The following is a 12,482-nucleotide window of genomic DNA, read 5'->3' as shown; positions in this document are numbered from 1 at the left end:
GCTAATCTTTCATTGAAACTAAAGTTACTTCAGAGCCAGGGAGGTTTCTCATTCAAGTTGTCCGAAATGCACAGAATGTATACGTTCCTTTGATAGGGCACAGTGACAGAATGCCAGTAGGGATAGTAAAATAGCATTAAATAATTTCTCCAAAAGTACGCTCACTTTAAAAAGTGATTTATGGCTGAAATGGTGAACATATCTAATTTAAATGTTTTTATAACATTTTTTATGTTTTTGTAAAACAAAAAAAGAAATATTTCATAGAAATATATCTGCATTGAAGGACTTTGTTGAAACACAGAACAGGCATTTCACCCATAAAGCAGCCTTTCATAGTAAATGAGTAGAACCCCACAATGGACATCATGCTCTCTCACCACTTTTGCTGACCACCTGTTACATCATACACCCTTCTCCTGATCCCCATTTCCACCCCCTACCCCTCATGGTAAGTTAAAAGGTAAAATCAGTTCCCTTACAGAACGTTACTGATCAGGAAATAATTGATTTTTTTATATTTCTGATGTGCTTACATGGTGACTGGAAACCTTTTTCTCTGAAATAGAGACAAATTTGTTGGGATGTGAAGCCCTGTAAAACTTCAAAATCCTCAACGTAGCTGCATGTTTTTTGAAAGAATCGTGAGCCTGTTACTGTATTGAACAGAGTTAATGAATATTCTGTGATGTGAGGCAGGAAACTATTCACCAGCACAACCTACTGCCAGCACCTTAGGGTGGTGCATTTTTTTCTTTTCCTCCATGGTATTCATAGGTAGTAAACCAAGACTTCTTCCTAGAGGAAAATGTAGCATACAGGGAAGCAGTTCTGGCTAGAACTTTGTCACTGGACTATTCCAAGAATATTCATCAACTTTATGGAGTGAACTCATAAGCATCTTCCCAACAGCAAGCCACATGTATTACTAGAGGTTTGTATCTCATGCATATAGTTTGGTTAGTTCCATACTGTGCTTTTGCCATATGAAGGTTAAATTCTCAGTGTTCTTAATGGAGATTTTGTGGTGTTAGAATGCATGTATCCTCTCCACAGAGATTTTTTTTGATAGCAGCCAAGTACCTGTAGTTACAAGAAATCCATAGAGTTGATTACTACTATTGAGTAGTAATATTTTTAGGCTCACATCTCTCATTATATGACTGTCTGTCACTACTCAGAAGAGACTAGTGTTTTTTCTTCTTGTCTTAGTCTGGTGCCAAAAATAGAACATTATGATTGGATATTTTCTTTGGAAATAAGATCTACAGCAGTACTCAAATCAATCAGAATTTTAAAAAGTGTGTCATCCCATCTTTGATACAGTGGTCAAAAGTAGGTGAACCTATTCCTAGATGAAAACAAGATAAACTGAAGTAAAAGACAACTCAAATTTCATAAGGGTGTCATACTCTGTGACTGAACAGCTTGCATTCTAACAAAAATAAGCTAAATGACCATCATATCTTATGGATTTACCACACCTCAGCAGGCACAGCCTTGAGTTAAAGACTATCAACATATTTTGCTTTGTCTTCCTGTTGTTATCTGATGTATGTTTTCTTCCTCTTTAGTAGCTGGTTTAGAATAGATCTTACATTGTTTCTATTGGCACATCTTCCCACATTCAGGGTAAAAATCACAAATCAGTCTAGAAAAAGCAATAACTCTGTTAGGAAAAGGCTGGAAAGGAAACTACTTAGAAAATTGCAGCATTCTGTGCTCATGCTGAAACACTAGTTAGGAAACAATGTTCAACTAAGAGTCATAGGAAAAACTGACAAATGCCCCAAAGTAACACAATTTAAGGACAGTATGTTTCCTAAGAATTTCAAAGTGTGATGCTACTAGAAGAACTGTTGAATACTTTAATCACTACATGAAAAGACTTAAATTTCAGGGAACAGCTTTCTGACTTCTGCAAAGGCTTTCCTCTTTTTCTTTTTTTTTTTTTTCCAAACTATTGAGACAAAAAATGTAAGTATCTTTTTTGATAAGAGGGTTTGGCAGGAAATAAGGAACAGGCCTCTGTTTCCTATCACAGATGGGGAAAAAAAAAATAAAGCAAGGTATTATTCTTGAATAGGAAGAGGGAATTAAGAGTTAGTAATACCCAACTGCCAGTCTTTGTTTCAGATTGATCAGGAAAAGATAAGGACACTTCTGAGATAACTGAATAATATGTTGTGTTTTTTTTTCCCTGTGGAGACAAAATTTTCATTTTTAGTATTGGTTTCCAAGGCAACAGTAGCTCATGAAAAGACATTTCTAGTATATAAACAAGCATTCCTGTCAATACAGAGGACATCTAGGCTCTTGCATCCCTGCTTTTAGGTAGTCTACGTTACATGATGTGGATTCATTTACTTTTAAAATATATTCAGGGTTCACCTGTATTTAGAGAAGAGCCATGAGTCTCCAGGAAACCTTGCATATAGCAAAATGTGTATGTGTGTATGAACAGACCAAGATCTGTGTCACATGCAAAAAGGGCTAAACTGGTATCTGCGTTAATGGTGACACTTTGATATTCTTCGTTAAATCTGTGGGTTTTTTTAGTTAGATAAAAACCTGCTACAAACTGAATTGTGCAATACATAGAGAAATATGTTCTGTTTTTTATCAGCGGTATTTATGAATTTAACCTTAATATGTAAAACATTGTTTCCATAATACTCATTAGGGAATTAAATTATTGCATATATTTTAGTGAATCACTTTGTGAGCTTCACGGATCTGATTCTTGCCCAGCAAGTATGAGGTGAGAGATGGTTTAGATTCTTGAAAAGTAAAATGCCACAATTTTCTAGTTAGTTTGGGATGTCAAGCGATTGTTTCTGAATAGCATCAATGTTCTGAGTCAAGTCCATGACAAGCATGTTGCCTAGACATTTACTTTAAGAATTAATTTAATTGAAGACAATAGAGTAAATTGATTATTGGCAACAGTTCAGGAAAGAATAAGGAAAAGGGGCTGTGTACCAGAAAGGCCTGCATTAACCTCCTTTCTTAAACTAATTGGTGACATAAGGTTGAACACAACTGTTGTCAGTTTGTTATTTCTGTGTGCAATGTGAACGCAGCACTTTGTCATTACCAAATGAGAGAAACATACTGATCAGCAGGATGCATCATGACCATGTTTGGTTTTCAGTCTCTGAAACCAGGCATGTGGTGTGGTGTCAAACTGGGCTCTTCCCTTATCTGGAGTTTTTCTGCTTTTAATCTTACTAAATGCTGGCTTAAAAATGAGTAGGCTAACGCCATTTGTAACAGGGTAATGTACTGTGAGAAGAAGAATACTTATTCCCCTGAGCTTTGCAACTATCTTGCTGGGCTGGAGCCCTGTATGGGTACCTTGCCCGAATATTCTGTTGCTGTCTAAGGTTAATGCCTAGCTGAAATAGCCTCACCTGGGTCTGTTTATGAAGCCTACATTTCTCCAGCTTTCCATAGTTCCATAAGCTCTCTGCAGTAGCCTTGCCTCCTTCAACACATCTGTTCTCCATAACATCTAAAAGAATTGGTTCTACTCTCATGAGTCTTCTGAGTCTTCCTACCATCTTGTAGGGCCATCCTACATCCGGACACCTCCAAGCAGAAAATCAGTCTTCTCTAATTTTAGTAGGACAGGCCCTTCTTTTTGTGGTACCCACCTCAGGCACACCATCCTCTTCCATTCAATCCGAAAATCCCTTTCTTTCCTCCGTGTTTTCTACCACATCGGTTCTATTACTAAGCATTAGATGCAGGGTACTTGCTGAGTGCACACAAATAACATTTTGTAAGATGGCAAATTAGCAGGAAATGAGAAGAAAGGAAAAGAAAAGTTGTTTTCATTACTCTGCACTATTTGCATTTCAGTTAAGAGGTAAACACCTAGCTCTTGCAGCCATGGAGAAAAATGGCCTGACTTCTACTTTGTGAGACAAATGCTGAAGCTTGCAGAACCTTTTAAAGGTTGTACCTTTCCAGGGATGCTCTGTGAGATTATATTAATCAAATTAGCAGTACAGAATTCAATGGGATCCTGAATGAGTTGTCTTTTTGATGAGGCAAGGGGATACATACCAACTGCCTTATCAGGGTTATCGGTCTCCCATGCAGGAATCCATCTGCTGGTAGCTGCTGTGCATCTCCAGACATCACCCATCCTGGTTCATAGCTGGGTGCCAGCCGGCCGAGTGCAGTGGGTTGCCTTTAACTTTTTTAAGCAGTAAGAAGGACTCTAGCTTTACTCTGGTGCTAACACATAAAGTAAACACACTCAGAGCATAAGTGAGAGGTCAAGAAGCAAGTTAATAAGAGCTGTGCTAATAATGTGCTAAGCCCACTCCAGGGAATGGGAGATGGGTAACCAGTTTTCAAGTGTGGGATGGGATGGGAGTTGTCAGGTGGTGGTCAGATAAATCACCTTCCCATGAGTTGCCAGCCTAAGGTGGAGCCATTCCCCACTCAGAAGATAGGTGGGAATGGAGGCCTGCATGTGCATACTTCAAGATGCCATCATCTGTTCTGTTGGGCTGGATCAAAGATAAAACATGCTCAGGTTATGCTCAAGGACAAATAGACAAAGAGCTAAGGAGAAGAAAAGACTTAGTGCCCTTTGACCTGTCACAGTGTTAGATGTGAGTACTCTTGATGAGTAGTTCTGCATTTCAAAGCTGCCAAGTCCCAGACTTTCCCTTTCAGTGCAGGTGGAAGTGCTTGTTGTTTTGTTGACTTGTGATTTACAGAAGCCCCTGAAGATGAGGTCGTGAGCCTTTCTCAAAAGGTAAGTATTTTAATGCATCCACTCTACTAGGTTCTCCAATCAGCTTTTTTCCAGCTGTGATCCCAAGTTCATTTAAGAGGTTTTCTGGTTTATTTATCCATTCTGGAAGCCAGCAGAATATAACACAGATCACAAAAGCAGATGCTTAGAAGGATGGTCTAAGGAAAAGAATGAATTAAATATAAAAATACATTCTCTTTCCAAGAGTTTTGTCTAATTTGCTATTATTGTGAGTATTCTATTTTGCACTGTAGCAGTTGTCACTTGATTCTCAAATGTTGATTGCAGGGAGGAACAAGCACACAAAAAATACATTCAAATGTGAAGAGAGTCAAAAGAAATTTTGTGGTTAAATTTAACTGTAAAACTTTATATAACAGTTCCTGATATTGTATATGAAAGCATCCCTGCTCTTTTTCTTCCAACACCCTACCCTGATCTAGGAACTCCAGATACGCATTTAGCGGAGAAACACAGTTGGAAGCTTTGCATTTCATTTTTTTTGTGCTCAAAATCCTTCTGTGCATGAACTCAACACAATGTCCTAACTCCTTGATAGTAAAAAGGGGGTTATTTTGTGTTTCATTCCTAATGTGATTTTTTTCCAATAGCATCGTCCCATCATTCATAACATAATTTGACTTCCAATGAAAGGAAAAAAAAAAAAAGAAATTGCAGTATAATCAATCTAGAAATATCTGCCTCTTAGAAACTTGCAAGCTCTGCCTATTAGCTTGGATTTAAATTTCTTATTTCTCTGACTCCTACCGATTTCATGTTAACAAATTGGAGTATTAATGTCTACATGTATGTGCCTTGCTGTTTCTCAGATTGGGTCATCTGTAAGTGTCCGTTTAAAAAATGGAAGCATGAATTTACGAGTGGCTTGTACAGTAGGATTGAAAATGAACTTCTGATAGACCTAAAGTGTCTGTGCCATTAGAGTTACATCTAGGAGATAAATGTTTATATTAAGTACTAATAGTGATGGCATTGATTATTTTTTGGAATAATATTCTCTGGTATCAGTAAAGCATATTCTGGTGCAGTGACCATTAACCTTTCTCACGCATGGGTTCCTGAAATATATCTAATGAAAATGCAGACTTGGTTAGAAATCTGCCGTTTCCAAGTTTTTGTGTAACACATTAATACCTTTCACAGATCTCTTAAAAGTACTCCGTAGACTCTCAGGGTTGATATACCTGGAGCTGAAAACCCACTGTGCTTGGAATATCTTCTGTTCGATCACTGAATGCTTTCTATTGAACACATCGTAACTGCTGTAGCAAGGAAAGGCATAGGAAATTAGGATTATGAGAGATTGAGAGACTGTTTCTCCCAACGGTCAGAAAAGCTCTGTTGGGTTCTGACTGAATCTTTGGTGGTTTCACGCTGATGGGCAGCTAAACTCTACCACAACACACTCTCACATCCCCTCTTCAAAGGAGGAGGGAGAGAAAATTTGGAAGGAGAAAAAAAAAAAAAAAGGCTCACGGTGAAGGTAATCTTCTTTAATTTTAATTAAAGAAGATGGAAAAACAAACAAAGGCCATGTAGAAGCAAAGAGAAAATGATTATTCTCTACTTCCCATCAGTAAGTGATATTTGGCCACATCTTGAGAAGCAGAACCCCAATACGTCTAGGACTAGTTCAGGAAGACAGATAATTCCATAACAAGAGCTCCTTCTCCTTTCACAGCTTTTAGTACTGAGTGCATATCCCTTTAACTGTGCTTTCACAACCAGCGTCACTGACTGGCTCAGCCCTGGCCAGCAGTGGGACACTTTTGGAGCCAAGTGGAGCTGGCTGTCATCTAGCACGGGGCAGCTGCTGGGCTCTGCTCGCAGAGGCCACCCCTGCAGTTCTCCCACTACCAAAACCTTGCCATGTAAGCCCAATACAGAATCCCACTGGAAACAGCCACCATTCCAGAGAATTAACAAGAAAATTTACTTCACTAGTACAGAGTTATCAAGGGAATCCGCATCAGTGAGCCTTAAATCTAGCCTAAAACTTTGTCTCAGATGATCACTGAAAAGATGCTATGTTGAACAGTGAATGGTCTAGGTCAGAAGTGTACACTCTTGCTTTTCAAAAAGTACAAATATAGAGGTACAGTCAAGTTAAGTAAATGATGGGAAATTCCAAAGGATTTTAAAGATGGGAAATTGTTTTATCACATGATGCATAGTTAAACTATGGAGTTGATGGCCCAAATGGCTTTCTATGGCAAAGATGACAGGAAGAAAACAAGTATGAAAGCACAAAGTAGCACAGTGTGCATTATTTTCAAGCTTTCACTCCTTTCTCTGAAACATCTGATACTGGCCGCTGTCATAGGCTGGGGGACTATAGCACCTTGTGTTTGACTTACTATGGCAGTTCTTGTTTCAAATAGTGAGAGTAACTGTAATCATTAAAACAACCCGTTCATGGAACTGGAGGGTATCTTGGAGACATCCTTGAATCAGGACTGCATTTTTTCTGAAAGGTATGCCCTAACTTGTACAGAAGGGGCTGTGGAGGATTCACACAGTGAAATTCCATCCTATGTGGTACATAAATGCAAAATAAATCTTCTTGGCCTCAAGATTTTTTAGTAAATCACTGCTTTTAAGTAATTTAATTCTACCAAATATGTTTGTTACTGAAAGTGAGAACCAAAATGTGGCTGTGGGAATCGCAGTCCAAAAAGAAACAGTTATGTAGCAGAATACAATTTGACAAAGACTCTAGGAATAACTTTAAGGAATTATGTACAGCAGTAAAAACAGCCAATTCAAGACAAGCATGTAAATTTGCAGAAACTACCCACAGCTTATGTGGCTCTGCTGAATCTTAGTACAGAATATCGAATACAACTAAAACCGCTGTTATGGGGAAACATTGTAGAGATCAAAAAGGCTAAGAGAAGGTAAGCAGGCAGGGAGTATCACTTAATATTTTAGCAGTGCAAGTAATGAAAGAAATTAGTCAAGGTAACTTCTGTTGATAAAATGTTTAGTGCAAAAACTTCTGTTTAAAAAAAGAGAGGAAAAAAAAAAGAAAAAAGAAAAAGAAGAAAAGGACACCAGAGTGGGTCTTAATGATTGGCTTAAATACGAGCTAATATAACAAAAGGTCATGGATTTGAGCTTATCAAAAAGTAGCCTATAGAAATGCATCTAAAACTTTGCTATGGCTTGGCTATAATCAAAAGCAAGCAATAGTGAAAGCAAGTGGCAAATATCAGGTTAAAAAAATTTCCAAGGTAATGTAGGTGAGATTAAATTAAGTTCTTCAGCTACATTTTGCGTTTTAGGATGCTGATTTGGAAATGGGTTTAATTGAATGACTTTAGGTTTTGTTACCTGACTTTGGAGTGCTTATTTGATCTTTTCAAATAAATTTTTATCTCTAGTTTATCCTCAAAAGCAAGAAAAGCCTTTTTTTGTTTCATTGTTACGCTTTTCTGCAGTGTTAGGTTCCTGATTTTGTTTTGTAATTGTCACACACTGTTAGAGAAATACTAGCTGGCTTTAGTTTTTACCTCATATAGCATTAAAGCATTGAAAGAAACATGTATCATCAAAGGCTAGGCCAGGTTGTGGTTTTTGTTTTGGTTTTGTTTTTTTTTTGGAGACCATAGTTTTTGTTCCATTATCTGAAGTTCAGTACAGAATTCTAGAGGACACTTGATATGACCTCCTCCATGTCCTGTATATGTTTTTCAAAAAAAAAAAAAAAAAAAAAACTGCTTTCTAGATTGTAGATTAACTGTGTAATAGACAAATCATCTCTTCTTTGGGAAGTGCAGATTTTATTACCAGAAGATCCTGACTTGCTTAATAGGTTTGGATCCTACATGTTTCTTAGAGTATGTGGCTAGCCAAAGCCATGAAGCAGCTCTACCATACACTACCTGGGCAAAAGGAAGAACTCTTACAACAGATCCATTACACTATAAATCTTCCTTCTGCATCGTTGCTCACAGCACAGCTCAGCCACTGAGCTGTACAGTGATCTTCAATAGGCTGCATATTTTATGATATTTTCATTTTATTTTGCCTGTTCTATCTAAATACTTGTCTTTAAACATCTGATTATTTTTTCTCTCCAGACACCTTTTACTTTGAAATGTTTAAATGTAACAACAAATTTATTTATTTTTCCTCATTGCCTCCGGTGACCTAATGACCTGATAGGCACCTTGGGGAAGGCAGAGGCAGGGTCAGTTTCCCTGAAGCACTTAAGCACTTAAATAATCTCTTCCATTGCTAAAACAAAAAAAAAAAAACAACAAAAAAAAAATCTATTTTACTTCTGCTCTACCCCAGAATGGGGGATTATTCATCAGCTGTGTTAAAGCACTGGCTGGTATAATTAGTATTATATAATTAACTAGTAGAATGTTTAGGAAGCTATTTTGGAAAAAAAAAAAAAAAAAGCATTTCTTATTTGTGGTAATATAACTAGTCAAAAAAGGTTCACTTTTTCTAGTGTTACCTCACAATCATAAATGTTAAGATTGTCTTCTGTATAAGGTGCAAGTCTCACTGGGTTAAACCTATGCCAATAGGCAATGCTACATCTCCTAGCAAATCTTAATTATCTGTGCAAGGATGGAAGGTGGGAAGGAAAGCCCATGCATTTGAAAATAATACCTAAAGTAACAGTTAAATGGAGGCTATGAATCTTAAAAAGCTACAGGTAGTCCTCTCCAAAAGAACAGACCAAGGCTCTTAAGCTATTGACCTCTTAGTTGGACCTGTGAACCGTGGAAAGCTGTTTGTTTGCACTACTGTCCTTGTTTCTAGCTGGTCTTTTGGCAAACAAGTTCCATAAAGTAGTATAATAATATATAATATACTGCAGGCGCTACCTACCTGTGCTATGAGCAGTCATAGTATTCTACTCTTCATTCCCTGTACTGCTGACAGATTTTTTTTAATAAGTAACAGTTATCAGACTATAAATCTAACTTCAGACACAGCTGTTCTAGCATGCATACGAAGCTTGATTGCATGTTTTTATAATTGTTTAATTTTAATTAATCAGAATTGCCACTTTCAAACTGTAATTGAAGAAGCTATTGTAAGTATGTTCTGCAGGTTTATACATTTTCAGCAGTACCTTCATTTGCATAGAACTATATCATCAACACGATTAAAACCGTAGACATGCTAACGTAAAACTGAAGTTCTTGCTTTGTTGCCAATTAGGGGAGCAAATATAAATCTGAACACCAATATCTTAGGCTGTTGATCCTCGTCAACCACTTTACTTAGTATTTGAATAATCAGAACATTGACCAAGATGCAGTGCATCATAAAATACCTGTACTGTGTTAAATGTGTTATACTGGAAAGTGTCTGAAAGCAGCATGCACGGTTCCTGATATCCTGTTAAATGAGTTTAAACTCAGTTCTTTAAGGTCAGAGCTGTTGCCTTCAGTAATGTGTGAGCTGACTCTAATTACGTTGAGGTAGTAGCATTCTGATACATGGAACAAGCAGGACAACCTCCCAAAAGCTTTGAAAAAGAATTTAGCTTAGTCATATGGCTTTTTCTCATTCAAAATTATTGGTACCTTTTAAAGACAGGTTAAGAAGCCTAACTTGTTTACTGTGAGCTGTAGAGGTTAGAAAAGGTAAGCAATTTATGGAGAAAGAATATCATTCATCTCCAGTGAGCCAAAGGGCTCACATCCACCTCTGCTATTTAGCTGTTGTTAGGTTGAAGGAAGCAAGATCTGGATTACTTTTGTTTTTTAGTGTCACCAAAGGGAGCCAGTCAAGAAATTAAGGGGGGGAGGATGCAATAGTCTTGCAGGAATACAAAGGAGGAAAGAAAGCCTGATATTTCTGAATGCAAAGGAGAGTTAATATTATTTATGTTTTTATTTTTTAAGCAAATGTTAATTTATGATAGTCATCCACAAAGAGAGGAGGTAGCAAAGGCTTTTCTGGGAAATGTATGGCAATGCTGAAGTCCAATCTATACAAGTGGATGAAGGTGGATGAGGAGAATATTTTCAGATACAGAACAATCTGAGGAAAATCACGTGTAGTAGCTTTCTGAGATGTGATCTTCTGGAGTGTGAGTTACCTTCACCGTGGCAATATTCACCAAAGAGGATCAATCAGATACTCTTTTTACTGTGAAAACCTCATTTCTCATGTGAAAAATTAACAGATGCTTGCAAAAGGGAGCAAAATGTATAAATCTGTTAATGAAACCTGGAGCTGGCTGAACTTGGACTATGGGTTTAGCATTTACTTTGTAAAATTACAAGGTCTTATACTGACACTTGATAGGGGTTGTAGGCTTTTCACTTTCAAGGACCTGCCCTTTAAAAATCTTAAGTTTAATTTCACAAAGATGGAATCAAGCTATTATCTGGCTGAATACTACAGCTGTTCGCTTCTCTGGGTAATATTGCACAGTTCAGAAGGTTTCAGATACATTAATGATGAAAGAGCTCTCAGACAAAAAGGCAATGTCTTTTCACATTGTTTAACCACTGCTCTTAAAATAAAAGTATTTTGCAAGGCATAGATCCAGCTAAATATGGAACAGTGGAGTTTCATCTTGTTATGATTTTGATTCCTGTGTTGTGATGTGCAGTACTTGTGTTCCACCATCTGCCCTTCTTCCTTCGAGTAAAATCTGTGACTCTGCTGTCGTTGGTGTTGGTACCATTTCTAATATTTTGCGCAGTCCTGTATAGCTTCCTGTTAATGATGTTGAACTTGATGTAAATGGGATTCTGCAATGATAGAAGGAAGTTTCTGAGGCAAGATATATGCATGTTAAACTTTATCTACTTTTTTATTTCTGTAATAGAAATGTTAACTTAGGAACAAGAAAGACCTAGTTATTCAACTAAATTAATCCTCAGTGAAATCAAATAGAGGAATTTCTGCTGACCATGTAGAAATTGCAGTCTGCCCTAAATCAGAAGAATAACTAGAGAAAGAAAGAACTTATTGTTGCCTATTTGCAACATTGGTTTGCTTTCACATAGGAAAGCCAAATTATTTTCAGTTACACAAAAGCCCTTGGGAACTTTATTCTTTTTCCTGCACTTCCAAAAATTTTAAATGGCAAACTTATTCTTTTAGTCTTGCTCTTTGACAGGTTTTCAAGATATCAGCTCCTTGCCTACCTGTGAATTCTTCCTTTAATTAGATAGGTGGGGGTTGTTTCATAGTTTATTGTTGCTGTGTTGTCCTTTGAGCAAAAATGTTGCGGAACAGTAGTTGTCTGTTATTAAAGAAAAGAAGAAAAAAAAGGCATTAGACCTAGATTTGTATGACTCTGATAAATCTAGGTCAAACAGCATAGTCTTTGCTCAGTACTTATTCAGGCAAAACTCCCATTGGCTTCAACAGGAGTTTTGCCTGATGAAGCACTGTGAGATTTTGCCTTTAGTATCTAAAATATTTGATCTGTTCATTGCACTTTGGAAGTGTTCTAGAAACACATCACATAAGTTGTCCTTGACTGCCCCGCTGTGGCTGTATCATCTTTGATTTAAAAGGTGGCAGAATCTTCTGTCTCCTCATATTAAGCATATCTTCATTGTGGCAGTTTGGGGGGGGGGGGGGGAGAGAGAGGGGTCTGAATATTTGCTAAAGTAATTCCAAAATCTATGTGCATTAATTATGTGTATTGCTGCATAAAAAGGATTTTTTAACGCTTTAGATTCCTTGCTCCCCTTCC

The 12,482-nt window shown here is 37.3% G+C and overlaps 1 protein-coding gene across 12 annotated transcripts in view; it reads left to right on the top strand.

Moving 5' to 3' along the window:
- EPHA6 (EPH receptor A6) overlaps window positions 1-12,482 on the top strand; it is a 521,188-nt gene that overhangs the window by 460,320 nt on the left and 48,386 nt on the right. The gene's annotated exons all lie outside the window — the stretch shown is intronic.

Source organism: Anas acuta, chromosome 1 (assembly GCF_963932015.1).
Source record: "Anas acuta chromosome 1, bAnaAcu1.1, whole genome shotgun sequence".
Classification (NCBI taxonomy): Eukaryota; Metazoa; Chordata; class Aves; order Anseriformes; family Anatidae; genus Anas; species Anas acuta.
Note: the sequence above shows the minus strand (reverse complement) of the source record. Positions and strands in the feature narration are given on the sequence as shown.